The 12,946-nt window shown below is 46.3% G+C and overlaps 1 protein-coding gene across 2 annotated transcripts in view; it reads left to right on the top strand.

Annotated features, from left to right (window-relative positions):
- The first annotated feature begins 9,439 nt into the window (after positions 1-9,439).
- Positions 9,440-12,946, top strand: part of cyfip1 (cytoplasmic FMR1 interacting protein 1) — a 97,369-nt gene continuing 93,862 nt past the window's right edge. For both annotated transcript variants that reach the window (XM_007891098.2, XM_007891101.2), the window contains exon 1: positions 9,440-9,507. The gene's annotated coding sequence lies outside the window, so the exon portion shown is untranslated. The remainder of the gene's footprint in view (positions 9,508-12,946) is intronic.

Genomic DNA, 12,946 nt, shown 5'->3' with positions numbered 1-12,946 from the left:
TGAAAAAGTCATCGGAAATAATGAAAGCTGAACACATTATATGGAATTAAAGGAAAATACTGTCAATCCCACAATTCTACTTTTTTTATTATCTATTGGTTCAAGATCTCTTACCATACTATTGCCCAATTATCTATTGGCTGTGGATGAGCTGGGGACGTGATCCATCACACCGTCAGCTCACCCCGATACAGGGAAGCGACTGTCAGGCAATGATAGCATCATTAGGCAGGATTCCATCAGGAAAACACCCATTAGCCTTTCGACGGGAAGTTAGCTTGTTTGCTCAGCGCCACCCTGAACGGGATGAGAAAGATCTAAAGCACTCGGGGCATTGGAGCCAGAATTACAGGGATGCCTCCCAGAGTACCTGTTCACAAACGATGCCTCTTATACTCAGCTTAAAAATGGAATGGAAACTGCCCTGGGTATCGATAATATAGAACACAAACTTTTATGAGGCAGAGCGACATCTGAGAGAGCACCCCTTGGTGTTTGACAAATGACTGTTTGAATTATTCAGCTTGTCATAGGCTTACACCCCAGCGGAAGACCATCCACATCCTTTATGAATGTATAAGCAAGAATTCCTGACAAAATTACACCCCAAAGTTCGGTCCACTTTAGGAATGGCGGTATCAGGGGACGCAGAATGGGAGGATGTAATTTGAATAGTTACTCAGGCGTGGAACAACTGTCGAATGGGTAACACCGACACAGATGCTAGGAAGGAAGGGTGTGCGCCCCAGACCAAACTTGTGGCGGTCCCCACACCTAGGTTCGGGCAACTGTCGGTTTAGCTACGCAGGAGGCAGGGCCACTGACAGAATCGGGGCAGCTGTCGTTTTGTGTGTGGCCAGGATGGTCACTGGGCTCGGGACTGTCCTCAGGGATTCGGCCTCGGGGGAAATCGCTCCTCTTACGCCTCAAAGTAGCTTACCACAACCACTGTCCAACCCCCACCTCAGGTTCGCACGCTTGGAGGATCTTTTGGGCACTGCAATCGGGAAAATTGATGGTATGATCGGCAGAAGAACGGGGAATAACGGGAGCTCGAACAGTATGTTGAGTGCAGCGAGAGCTTCAGCACCACCCCTCCCTGCAGCACGAGTCTCCCAGCCGTCTAAGGACAATGTGAGATGGTCGGAGGGGACGTACCACGGCCCCCCCCCGATAACTCAACAATCCATCCCTTTTGAGCCAGTAGCTAGTAATCGATCCTTTGTCAAACCAGTGGTGAACAGAGGCCCCCCACAACTTATGCTGGTTGACACGGTCTGAAATTACTATCCTACGCCCTAAAGACCCAACTAAATTCCGGCATGCCGTGAATAGAGGTCGCTCTTTGAGCGGGTTCAGCAGAACCTCCCAACAAGCAGTAGATCTAACCGACTGTGATCTGACATTTCCACAGGATCCCTTGTCCGTTACGTCGCCATGAAGCTGCCCACCGGACGGGGTATCCTGGGATCTGATGTACTGCTAACCTATTCAATCACTGTCGACTACGCAAATCAGTGTTTATGGATGGGGTACCCCCTGGGGAGAGGAATACCCGGTGACTATCGGGGCTTCTCATGCGGTAAATGCCATAAAGAGGTTTGAGCAGTACCCCCTGGTAATATTTCCAGATGACCAGGTCAAGGCAATTTTCAACAAGTGCCCTGGGTCCTCGACGTACATAAGTACGATTGCGGGAAATCGACCACTCCCGAAATCGTTAACGGCCACCACATCGACAGTGCAGGCAATACCCAATTGCCCGAGGCAGCCACCCGTATGTTGCCGCCACCATTGAATCACTCCTAGAACAAGGAGTGATTTGGAAAGGGGTCCTTCACAGTAAATTCCCCGATATGGCCAGTCCGAAAGTGCGATGGCAGTTGGCATTTGACCATCAACTACCGGCAATTGAACAATGTAATGCCGTCTTGTGCGTCAAACCACACCAGGCTCCTGCCCCACATTTTGAACTATGCGGACCGCCCCACCGGTCGGTATCCCTTGCCACGCACCCAACTGTCGAGTGGGTAATGGCTCTGAAGCCCCAACTGCTTCCCGACGGACTCGACGTATACATCAAAGCATCCTCTTTCCATATCCAGGGTAAACCATATACTGGGCTCGTGGTGATCAAGGACTCTGAACCGGTGGTGTTGTTCCAGTGCCACCCACACTCTGCGCAATATGTGGAACTGGCTGCACTCTACGAGGCAGTCACACAGACTCGGGATCAACCGGCGAACATTTGGTCTGTACGTGGTGAGCACCGTCACTATGCTTCCCTTTTATTATGCCAATAATTTTAAAACACCAGATGGCGAAACCCTACTACGTGAGGATTTACACGGCATCCGTGGCAACTGTTACCCGAACGCTTCACCCCACTGTTTTCGGGTAAAGTAAAGGAACAGGCAAAAACATCAGACCCACACGCCATGGGTAACCAGGCAGCCGACAGAGCGGCCAAATGAGAGGTGCGACTGGCAGACTTATGGAAGCCACCAACCCTGACGGGATCAGCCGTCGAGGTGACAACAGTGCGCAGCTATCGATTTGGTGGCGTTACAGACTGCTCATGTCCCATACCCCACCATATTGGAGTGGCATAAAGCAGGACAGCCTCTGCCTCAACCCATCCCTTGGGCTCACCAAACCGCAGTATTTCGGTCCTCACTAACGCACCAGTTGTCCTAATGTATATACCACCCGACAAAGTACCGGTGGTCTGCGCACCCCCATCACTGGCGGATGAAATTTTTGCCGTGTTCCATGCTCACCCTGCCTCTGGGCAACATCTCGGCTGATCTAACTTTGCAACTCATTTTACACAACCAGGCGGCCAAGAATGGGGGAGGATATTGTTGTCCGCACTAGTCGATGCTTGGTGTGTTTACAGCGCAACCCCCCGCCTAGAGGGGAATGGTTACCCCAGGGCAGGTAATATTACCTAATCTGACACCAATCCAATTGGGGGCCCTCGCGGAAAATTGGGCGCGGAAAATCAAAGAGTGTATCCAGCGAACTAATCAGTATGTCGCGACTAATATCGGGAAGCCAAGGAAAGCAATGAAGAAATGGTTTGATAAAAAGGTCAAAGCAGAGGAGTATCATGTGGGCAGCATGGTGATGGTCCTGGACTTCGGGAAAAAAGGATCACCACTTTTGCCCGAAGTAAAAAGGCCTCTTTTTTATTGTGGACAAAGCCAGCCCATCGGTGTACCTGATACATTACACCGCCAAAGGGAAAAAGAATGCCCGATGGCACCACATTAATCAGTTAAAGCTGTATAAGTAACATGTAATATGCTTGTTCCTTTACAGAAGTAGAACCAAGGATGCAAGCGTCGTACTCATTAGCAATCTGGATCATCGTGACATGTGCTGCACCAACACCCACTCCATGTCCTAAGGTTCACGGGATCAATGTTACCCAGTCCCAACGAACAGCAGTTGGATGCCCATTATCATTATTGTCCAAATGATAGTAACCATAGTGTTAATTGGCTCAGTGAGTTGGGTCCGCCGTTTGGTTCACGAATTACAACAACGGGCAACTCATGCTGACCTTACAGAATTAATACAGAGTTGTGTAGAGGGTCAGCATACTTCCCATTGGAATCAATATTGATTCTATTGTGTCTATGTATAGTGTACAGGGGTGAAGAAATTTACCTCCAGTAAGAAAGTGACCACTAAAAGTGAAAGAGGAGGAGTAGTGGGTAGTGGAGTCCTGTAGCTCAGTGGTTAGAGCACTCGCTTTGCAAGTGAGAGACCTGAGTTCAATTCCAGGCAGAGGGCGAAACCTTGGGCAAGTTTCCTTACTCCACACAGAGCCTAATAATAATCCCTCCAAAACCAAAAACAATAATAAATTGGTCATTTTCAATCTACGAGTGTTTGTGGGACATTGCTGTGCGCAATTGGCTGCCGCGTTCGCCCACAAATATACAGTCAATTCACTTTACAGTGTGTTCTGTGAAGCGCTTTGGGACGTCCTCCTGACGTGAACAGCGCTATATCAAATGCAAGGATTATTATTATTATTATTATAGTGTGTTTTCAGTTCTGTCTGCTAGGCATAGAAGTAATAACAGTAGTAGTGGTTGTTCCGTTTGAAACACAGAAGTCAGGTTAGTCAGTACGAGTGAGGTGCTGGGCTCAGAGCTGATTGTTTCTGTTAAGTTACAGGAGCCACACTCTGTGACTCGATGTGATAGTGCTGTGATCTCTCCAGTGTATGTCAAGGTGTGATCCCAGGTCTACTGTTTGGTCTGGAGTATGAAACAGTGCCTGGATACGTGTTGTCGTCCCTGTATCGTCAGTGCTACTGTTGTTGTGTATGACTGGTTGGGTCAGAGGGTTTACCGGACGCCAGTCCCAGTTTATTGTTGATATTGCGAGAGTCAGTTGCATCTGAGGGGTAACTCCAGAGGCTGATCTCTGCGCAGAAGTTCGTTAAAGTATCATCTTGGGTGCATCCGGAGTACGAAGTGAGACCCAGATACCTGCTGCCGGGTCCGAGGGTTTTACTGGACGCCAGTCTCAGTTAAGTGTTGGTTACGGAAACGAGTGCCGGGTCTGAGACTCAGTAGATAGGCAGCACGAGAGAGGTGCTGGTGTACGCTGGATATCCTGATGAAGATAGGGCCATTCTCTGTGACTTTGAGTATTCAGTGTTAAGAGCTGCAAGGTACTGTGAGGATCAGCTGTAACCATAATCGTTATATATAGTGTATGTTCCAGAGGCTGAACTCTGTACAAGTGCCGGTTAAAATACAGTACTGGGGATTGTCCGTCTTCCAAAGTTTTGTGTTACAGAATCAGTTGTCCCTGAGGGATTTCCAGGGGCTGATCTCTGCTGGTTATTATTTTGAGGTGTGTTGTTTGTCTGGATACTGAGCAATCCCTGTGTGCATGCTGTGTGGTAAATGTTTTGCTCAGTGCTTTGGGACGTCCTCCCGACCTGAAAGGCGCTATACAAATGTTATCTTGTTGTTGTGGTTGTTGTTGCTCGCATATATGTGTTGTATTGTTGTTGTTATATGTAGTATAATTTGATTACAGATTATTAAAGCTTATGTTTCATCTTATGCAATAAACCCTATACTCTTACCGCTGCTTGTCGAATTATTAACACATGGAAATCTGAAGCTGGAATGTGGTCTCAGCCATTTGCATAGGCACTGAGCTGTTAAGTGTAGAGAAATAGAACTGATCAGCCTTCTGCTGAAGAAGAATGCTGATTGGAATCGCAACCCTTGTGGTTCAGAATCGTTATATATAGTGTATGTAAAGAATAACTAATAGTCAAGCATATGTTACAACAACTACTTACATATGAAAATGGGATTATAATTAGAAATTAATTGAATATTATGATGGCAGACGTGGATGCCACAAACCATAAATTTGGAATATTCCAAAATTAATTTAGATTAACAGTGGCCAGAACATACTGTCACCTTTTGAATTTGGAGTGAAATAAAGACATTTTGATAATCAAAGAGATGAGAAAACAAAGGGCTGAAAGAGTTAAAATGGGAGATCAGAGATGTGATGATGATGGTAACAATAATACTTGTATTTGATAGTGTCTTATATATTTGTGACGTCTCAAAGCGCTTGAAAGGAATTACTAGAACAGATGGTCAGAACGGAGGTCGGGAAGCATGTAATCGCACAGGGTTGTCGAGATCTCGAATACTCTGTTCCAGAAAGCAGTAGAGCAATAGAGATGTTTGAAAGAGAGAATAATAATTAATCCTTGCATTTGACGTAACACCTTTCATGAGGACGACTCGAAGAGCAGCACAGGATATACTGCAAAGTATAATAACTGTGTTTTGTAGTGACTTGGGACATCCTCCCAATATAAAAGGCACTACTATATAAATGCAATTTTTCTTGGTTTGTTTGTTTGTTTAAGAATTGTTGAACATACACTTGGGTACTAGAGTTATTTGGGCTATGGTGACAGGATTGTGCATTGGGATTAAAAGGTCTGCCAAAATCTAAAACTGCTGAATCAGGCTCGAGATGGGCCGATTGATCCCCTCTCCGGATCCCATATTAGGAATCCTATCCTGGAATAGTGCCGTGGGACCTTTAGCGTCCACCTGAACAAGCAGATGAGACCTCGGGTTAGTCATCCGAAGTTCATCCACTGCCCCTCCACCCACCCCCACCCCACCACAGCACCGCGTTGGAGTGTCATCTTAGACCATGTGAGCTCAAATCCCAGCCTGGGAACGTCCCCACACTGTCTTGAACCAAGATAATGTTGATATGTATTATTAGATGCAGTGAAGGTCCCAGTATGTTGCAAGTCGATTTGTTAAACATAATAACTGCATCTCACATGTTAGCCTTTTAAGGCTTCTCTTCAAACTGCAAGGGCTACAGAGGAAATGTAGCAGAGCTGTTATCTCTGCAGCAACCGCATTTTTCTTCACACAATTTTACTAAAATAAAGATGCGTCTTTGCCTTGCAACCCTGGTTGGAGCAGAGTCAGTAAGTTCTTTCCAAACTGTATTGGAGAGAGCTTTTTTTATAGTAGGAATGTTGATGGGTACGGGGAGGGAGCAGGAGGAGGTTGGATTAGATTATGTGGTTCATGTGGAGAAAAACATGTTTCTTTTACGCCTTATTCTCTAAAATACAATGTCATTGTTTTATTTGTGTGTTAATTACATAGCTGATAATAGATGGTTGGGGATACCTGTAATTTCAAGTGAGCGTTGAGTGATTTCTGCAAGTGTGTAAGGTCAAAAGCAATAGGAGGCTACATCTACCTCTTTAAATATCTGTTTCTTGTTAATTACTCTCCATTTTTGATGCACTCCCGAATCACAATGGATTCTCCTAATAAGCAGGTTGCAGTTACGCAGACAATAATGATTATAATTGATTATACATGTGATAAAGTCCACATTTTGTATATGTCTTAATGCACATTTTGCCAGAAAGTTGTTTTAAAAAAACTTTTGCTAGAACAATCTGAATATAATGTTATAAAATAATGACTTATGATGAATTATATTACAGCCAAATATAATAATATCCTTGCATCTGATAGAGTGCCTTATCATGTCTTTGTGATGTCTCAAAGCGCTTCACAGACTATACTGTAAAGTGGATTGACTGTATTTTGTGAGTGAAACGCGGCAGCCAATTGCGCACAGCAGTGTCCCACAAACAGTCGTGATTGAGTGACCAAATTATTATTATTTTTTGTTTCTAAAGTTCATTAACTAAAGGATTCTCATATGTATTTGTATTCTCAGTTTAGAGGACCTGGTTATAGAAAGGACATAATCATAGAGCTCAAAGCAAGGGTGAGACAAGTTTGCAATTTGGGGATGGGGTGGCAGGTTAGTTTTTCTTTCACACACATACAGGGGTGTTAGAATGTGAAATACCATTGCATTGACGGAGGTGACTTCCTTCTGATGTGTCACCAGCACTTCATCACTGGTGGTGCCATTGTTCTGATGAGATGTTAACTCCAGGTCCCGTCTGCTCAAGTATACGTTAAGGATCCGATGGCACTATTCGATAAGAGAACAAAATTGTTAATTCTCTGTTTGTGGAACACTGTTGTGCACATATCGGCTGTAGCGGATACACACTATGCTACAGTCTACAGTTAATCCTGCTTTGAGACGTCTTGAAGACCTGATGAGGTGCTTTACCAAATGCAAGGATTATTACTGCATATAAACCGGAAAGAAATGTGAATGCAGAAAGCATCAATTTATTTAAGAGGAAACTTAGGCATACATGACAGAGAAAAGAATTGGAGGGGCATGAGAAAGACGAATTAAGAGAGATGGAGGCACTGATGGAGCATACCTGTATGAAGGCACTTAATAATCATAATAATAATAATCCTGTATTACAGACCTGTGGAGGCTGTAGCTCAGTGGTTAGAGCACTCACCTCATCAAGCAAGAGACCTGGGTTCGATTCCCGGCAGGGTGAGGAGACCTTGGGCAAGGTTCCTTACTCCACACAATAATAAATTGGTCATTTCAATCCATGACTGTTTGTGGGACGCTGCTGTGCGCAATTAGCTGCTGTGTTTCGCCCACAAATATACAGTCAATTCACTGTACAGTGTATTCTGTGAAGCGCTTTGAGTCATGAAAAGATGTGAAAAGCGCTATATCAAATGCGAGTCTTATTTATTATTAATAATCCTTGCATTTGACATAGCGCCTTATGTTATTGAGGCGTCTCAAAGTGCTTCACAGGATCTACTGTGAAGTGGATTGACTGTATTTTGGGGGCGAAACTTGTATGAATTTATAATTGTACAAACTAGTACGAATGCACGTTGTGAAATTGGACTGCTCCTAGCGCTTGCCGCGGCAAAGCACAATATTTGGAGGAGGGTGTGAGTGAGTGGACGAAATCTCAGCCGTTGACGATCTGTTGGGACTGCGTTGGGGTTTGGTGTTGAGTTGAGTGGGGATGTGCTGCGTCGTGAGAGGTGCCATCCTTTAGTGAGGTGTTAAACCGAGGTCCGGTCTACCTGTTCAGGCGGACACTAAACATTGTGCCGGGTGGACGTGGCACAATTCAAGAAGGGACTTTGCGCAAACCGGCGGCTGGGTTTCACCCGCAAAAAATGCCCAATCACTGCGTTTGACAGTATATCCTGCGCAGCGCTTTGCGCCGTCTCTACGCCGCGACAAGGCTCGGTAGTCCGATAAAAATGCAAGGAGACGGGACGACGTCGGCGGATTTGCTCGGGCTGGGTGCCAAAAAAAAAAAAAACGATAAGGATAACTCGGTCATTTTCAATCCACGGCTGTGGGGCTTCCGCGTTTCGCCCACAAATAATAATAATAAATAATAATAATAATAATCTTTGCATTTGATATAGCGCTTTTCACGTCGGGAGGACGTCCCAAATATAAACGGTCGGTTCGCTTTTAGGGCCCTATTCCCGCGAAGCGCTTTGAGACGTCGAGAATCAAAATGCCAACATTATTATTATTATTATTGCTATTATTATTCTTCTTATTATTATTATTATCGTCGTTATGTTAAAAAAAAACCTACAATTGGGGCCACACGCTCTGCTGCATCAGAATTGGGCTACTTTTTGGGCTCGTGCCGGGCGGCCTTTGGGCTACTTTCGGGGTTTCTGGACCGGTCCCTGGACGGGACAGCGCCATCTTGGGGACGGCGGTTGGAGGGAAGCGGAGTGACGGCGGAGGGGGAGAGGGGGAGGAGTGAGGGAGGGAGGAGTGAGGGGGGACGGACACACACCCACACACACACCCACCCACACACCCGGGAGCTGTGAGGAGAGTGATTTGCGCCCTCGTTTTTCATTAAAAAAAAGAGAACCGCGAACTTTTCATGGACGGAGCCTTTCGAGGAGAGACCGAGTCGTCGTGAGGGGGAGAGAGAGGGAGAGAAGGAGAGAGAAGGAGAGAAGGAGAGAGAGAGAGCGCGGGAGGGGGAGAGGGAGGCCCCGCGGCCCCGGGGGTCAGGTCAGTCACTTCAGAAACTCTTCGCAAGAGATTTCAAACCACTTTTTTTTTTTAAAAAAATGTCGTGTGTGTGTCGATGAGTTGTTTGGAAGTGACTCTCTCTGTGTGTGTGTGTGGGGGGGGGGGGGAGTGAGGGGGGAGTGTGTGTGAGGGGGGGAGTGTGAGGGGGAGTGTGTGTGTGAGGGGGGGAGTGGGGGGGGGAGAGTGTGAGGGGGAGTGTGAGGGGGGGTCGCGGGCGGTAGTGAAGCGGGTTGTGACTGAGTGTGAGTGTGAGGCGGGGAGTGTGAGGTAGTGAGTGAGTGTGAGTGATTGAGTGAGGTTGTGAGTGAATGTGAGGCGGTGAGTGAGTGTGAGGCGGTGAGTGAGTGAGGTTGTGAGTGAGTGAGTGTGAGTAAGATTGAGTGAGGTTGTGAGTGAGTGTGAGTGATTGAGTGAGGTTGTGAGTGAGTGTGAGGTTGTGAGTGAGTGTGAGGCGGTGAGTGAGTGAGGGGTTGTGAGTGAGTGTGAGTGATTGAGTGAGGTTGTGAGTGAGTGTGAGGTTGTGAGTGAGTGTGAGGCGGTGAGTGAGTGAGGTTGTGAGTGAGTGAGTGTGAGTAAGATTGAGTGTGAGGTTGTGAGTGAGTGTGAGTGATTGAGTGTGAGGTTGTGAGTGAGTGAGTGATTGAGTGGGAGGTTGTGAGTGATTGAGTGAGGTTGTGAGTGAGTATGAGGTTGTGAGTGAGTGTGAGGCGGTGAGTGAGTGAGTGTGAGTGAGTGAGGTTGTGAGTGAGTGTGAGGCGGTGAGTGAGTGAGTGGTTGTGAGTGAGTGAGGTTGTGAGTGAGTAATTGAGTGTGAGGTTGTGAGCGAGTGAGTGTGAGTGATTGAGTGTGAGGTTGTGAGTGAGTGAGTGTGAGGCGGTGAGTGTGAGGCGGTGTGAGAGTGAGTGAGTGAGTGTGCGAGGCTGCAGCTCGGCAGGACTCGGGAAAGGCCGGAGTTTTTTTTCCGGGTGGATTCAAAGTTTTTATTTTTTTTAAAAAAGATTAAACGCAGTAAAAAGAAGGCAATCGAGGCCGTTGCGCTGCGCCCCCTCTCCTCCCCTCCTCTCCCCTCCCCTCCCCTCCGCTTCAGGTCGCGGTGAGAAACCCAAACAAATAAACCCCTTTTATTTGGCTTTAAGTCTGGGATTTACTGTACTTTTTTTTGTGTGCGGACGGGCCCTTTTTTTTTGGGTTCGAACTTCACTTCACTTCCCAGCCACACCTACTGACATAACAACTGGGAGGCGTCATTCCCGTTGTCTCTGCCGCTGCCTCTCATTCCTGCTGTTAAACAATATACATTCCTTCACACACACACACTCACACACACACACACACACTCTCACACTCTCACACACACACTCTCACACACACACACTCTCACACACTCTCACACACACTCACACACACTCTCACACACACACACTCACACACACTCTCACACTCACACACACACTCTCACACACTCACACACACACACACACTCTCACACACACACACACTCACACACACTCTCACACACACTCACACACACTCTCACACACACACTCTCACACACACCTCACACACACACACCTCACACACACACACCTCACACACACACACCTCACACACACACTCACACACACACACTCACACGCACACACGCACAACTTTCCTAACTCGTTTCACCCACGAAACGTACACTTTGCCGTATATTCCGTGAAGCGCTTTGAGACGTCTCGAAGACGCGATAAGGCCCCGTATCAAACCCAAGGAATATTATTATTATTATTATTTCACTGATTTGTTCTCTTCTCGCTTTCCGAGCTGTGAAGTTATGCAACTTTTGCTTTTTTTAAAAAAAATTACCCAACAATTTCGACTCAGATTTTGTTTTGTAAATTTTTGGAGATATTATTTTCCCATTCTCCCCCCCCCCACCGCGCCGCCCCCCCACCACACACTTGCTCTGCTGCGCTCCATTTTTTGTTTTAAATTGACCATTGGAATGTTTCAAACTTTGTTTTTAAACAGAAAAAAAATCTGCGCTTAACTTTTGAATCCCCACACTTTGTAAAATGCTCAGTTAAAGGCATAAGCGGAAGTGAAACGGTTAGTTTTCTTTGCCACTGAGGCAGAAGTCAGATTGTGCTTAAAAGTTTGATAAAGGATTAATTGAAAGGCCATTTTATTGTTCAGAAAGTATTTCTACTGCTAAACTTTGAGTAGCTTTAAAATAATAATCCTTGCATTTGAAAGAAAGAAATGGCACAGAAATCTATCCCTCTATCCCTCTATCTTGAACCCCCCCTTCGCCTTGCACCCCCCTTCCCCATCTTCAGGTTGCACCTGAAGACCTTCCTCTTCAACTGTGCCCACAGTCACCTCGTGCTCCACGTTGTGCCACACGCACCACTGTACAGCGCTCTGGGACGTTGCTCTATGTGAAGTCGTCGTCGTGCATAGAATGTCAAAATGTTTCAAAAGTGCACAGCAGTGCCTCACAAATATCTTGTCGGCGGTTTAGTTTTTAAGGAGCAACCTCTAATGCGTCCCGTATCCAATTGCAATTTACATTATTATTTGTTTGGTATAGTGTGCCCTTAACCCAGACTGTCTCCGGGGGAAACCGAGCAATAAATAGGATGCTGAGCCTTTGGTGTCCTGCTGTCTGAGAAATGGGGTTAGGTTGGTGGGTGGGATCGTGCATTTACTGTATTCTCAGGTGACTCACATTTCGAATGATAACTAACCACAGTGAGGAAGCAGTTCTACTTTAAGTTGTTTTTAAAAAATCTATTTTAGTACGTTTTAGCTGATTGTACTGTTACACCCAAAGGGAGGACGTTTGTGGTCTCTGGTTATCTTAGAAGAATCACTAATTTCTGATGAAGTTCTATTGAATTCGAAGCTTATAAAAGAAGCATCTACATTTAAATTAATTATTTTGGGGTCAGTTGGGTGTCCATCCCCGTGCTGAAGAGTATCCTAACAAACTGAGAATTCCATGCATCCCACCTACACTGGAAAGTCCAGAAATAGATGGTTGGAAGTCTCCCTGGAAGGACGGATGCATCCTGCTTACCTGATTCCGGAAAGTATTAGGTGCAATTTGGCAAGAACTAAGGCTTGGGGACCCCAGAGTTTGCGTTGGGATAACTGTTGGAGGCTAACCAGTTAAAACCACATAGTTTGCCATTGGTGTCGCAGTCTGGCAAGCTTTCCCACTGCTTGTCCAGTTAAGACCACCCTACTAGTTAGGGCTTTGACTTGCAGGGTTAACAGGGCCTGAGTGGGATGACTCCCTGCCCCCAGTGACTGGACTGCCCTCCAGGTCGCACTTATGCGCCAGGCTGGCAGTGCCCTGCGTACCCTCCTGGCATAGGAACTGGATTACCAAGACTGCCACAGAGAGCTATTCCGACATTCTATGGCCAAA

Source organism: Callorhinchus milii, unplaced genomic scaffold (assembly GCF_018977255.1).
Source record: "Callorhinchus milii isolate IMCB2004 unplaced genomic scaffold, IMCB_Cmil_1.0 Scaffold4, whole genome shotgun sequence".
Taxonomy (NCBI): Eukaryota; Metazoa; Chordata; class Chondrichthyes; order Chimaeriformes; family Callorhinchidae; genus Callorhinchus; species Callorhinchus milii.
Note: the sequence above shows the minus strand (reverse complement) of the source record. Positions and strands in the feature narration are given on the sequence as shown.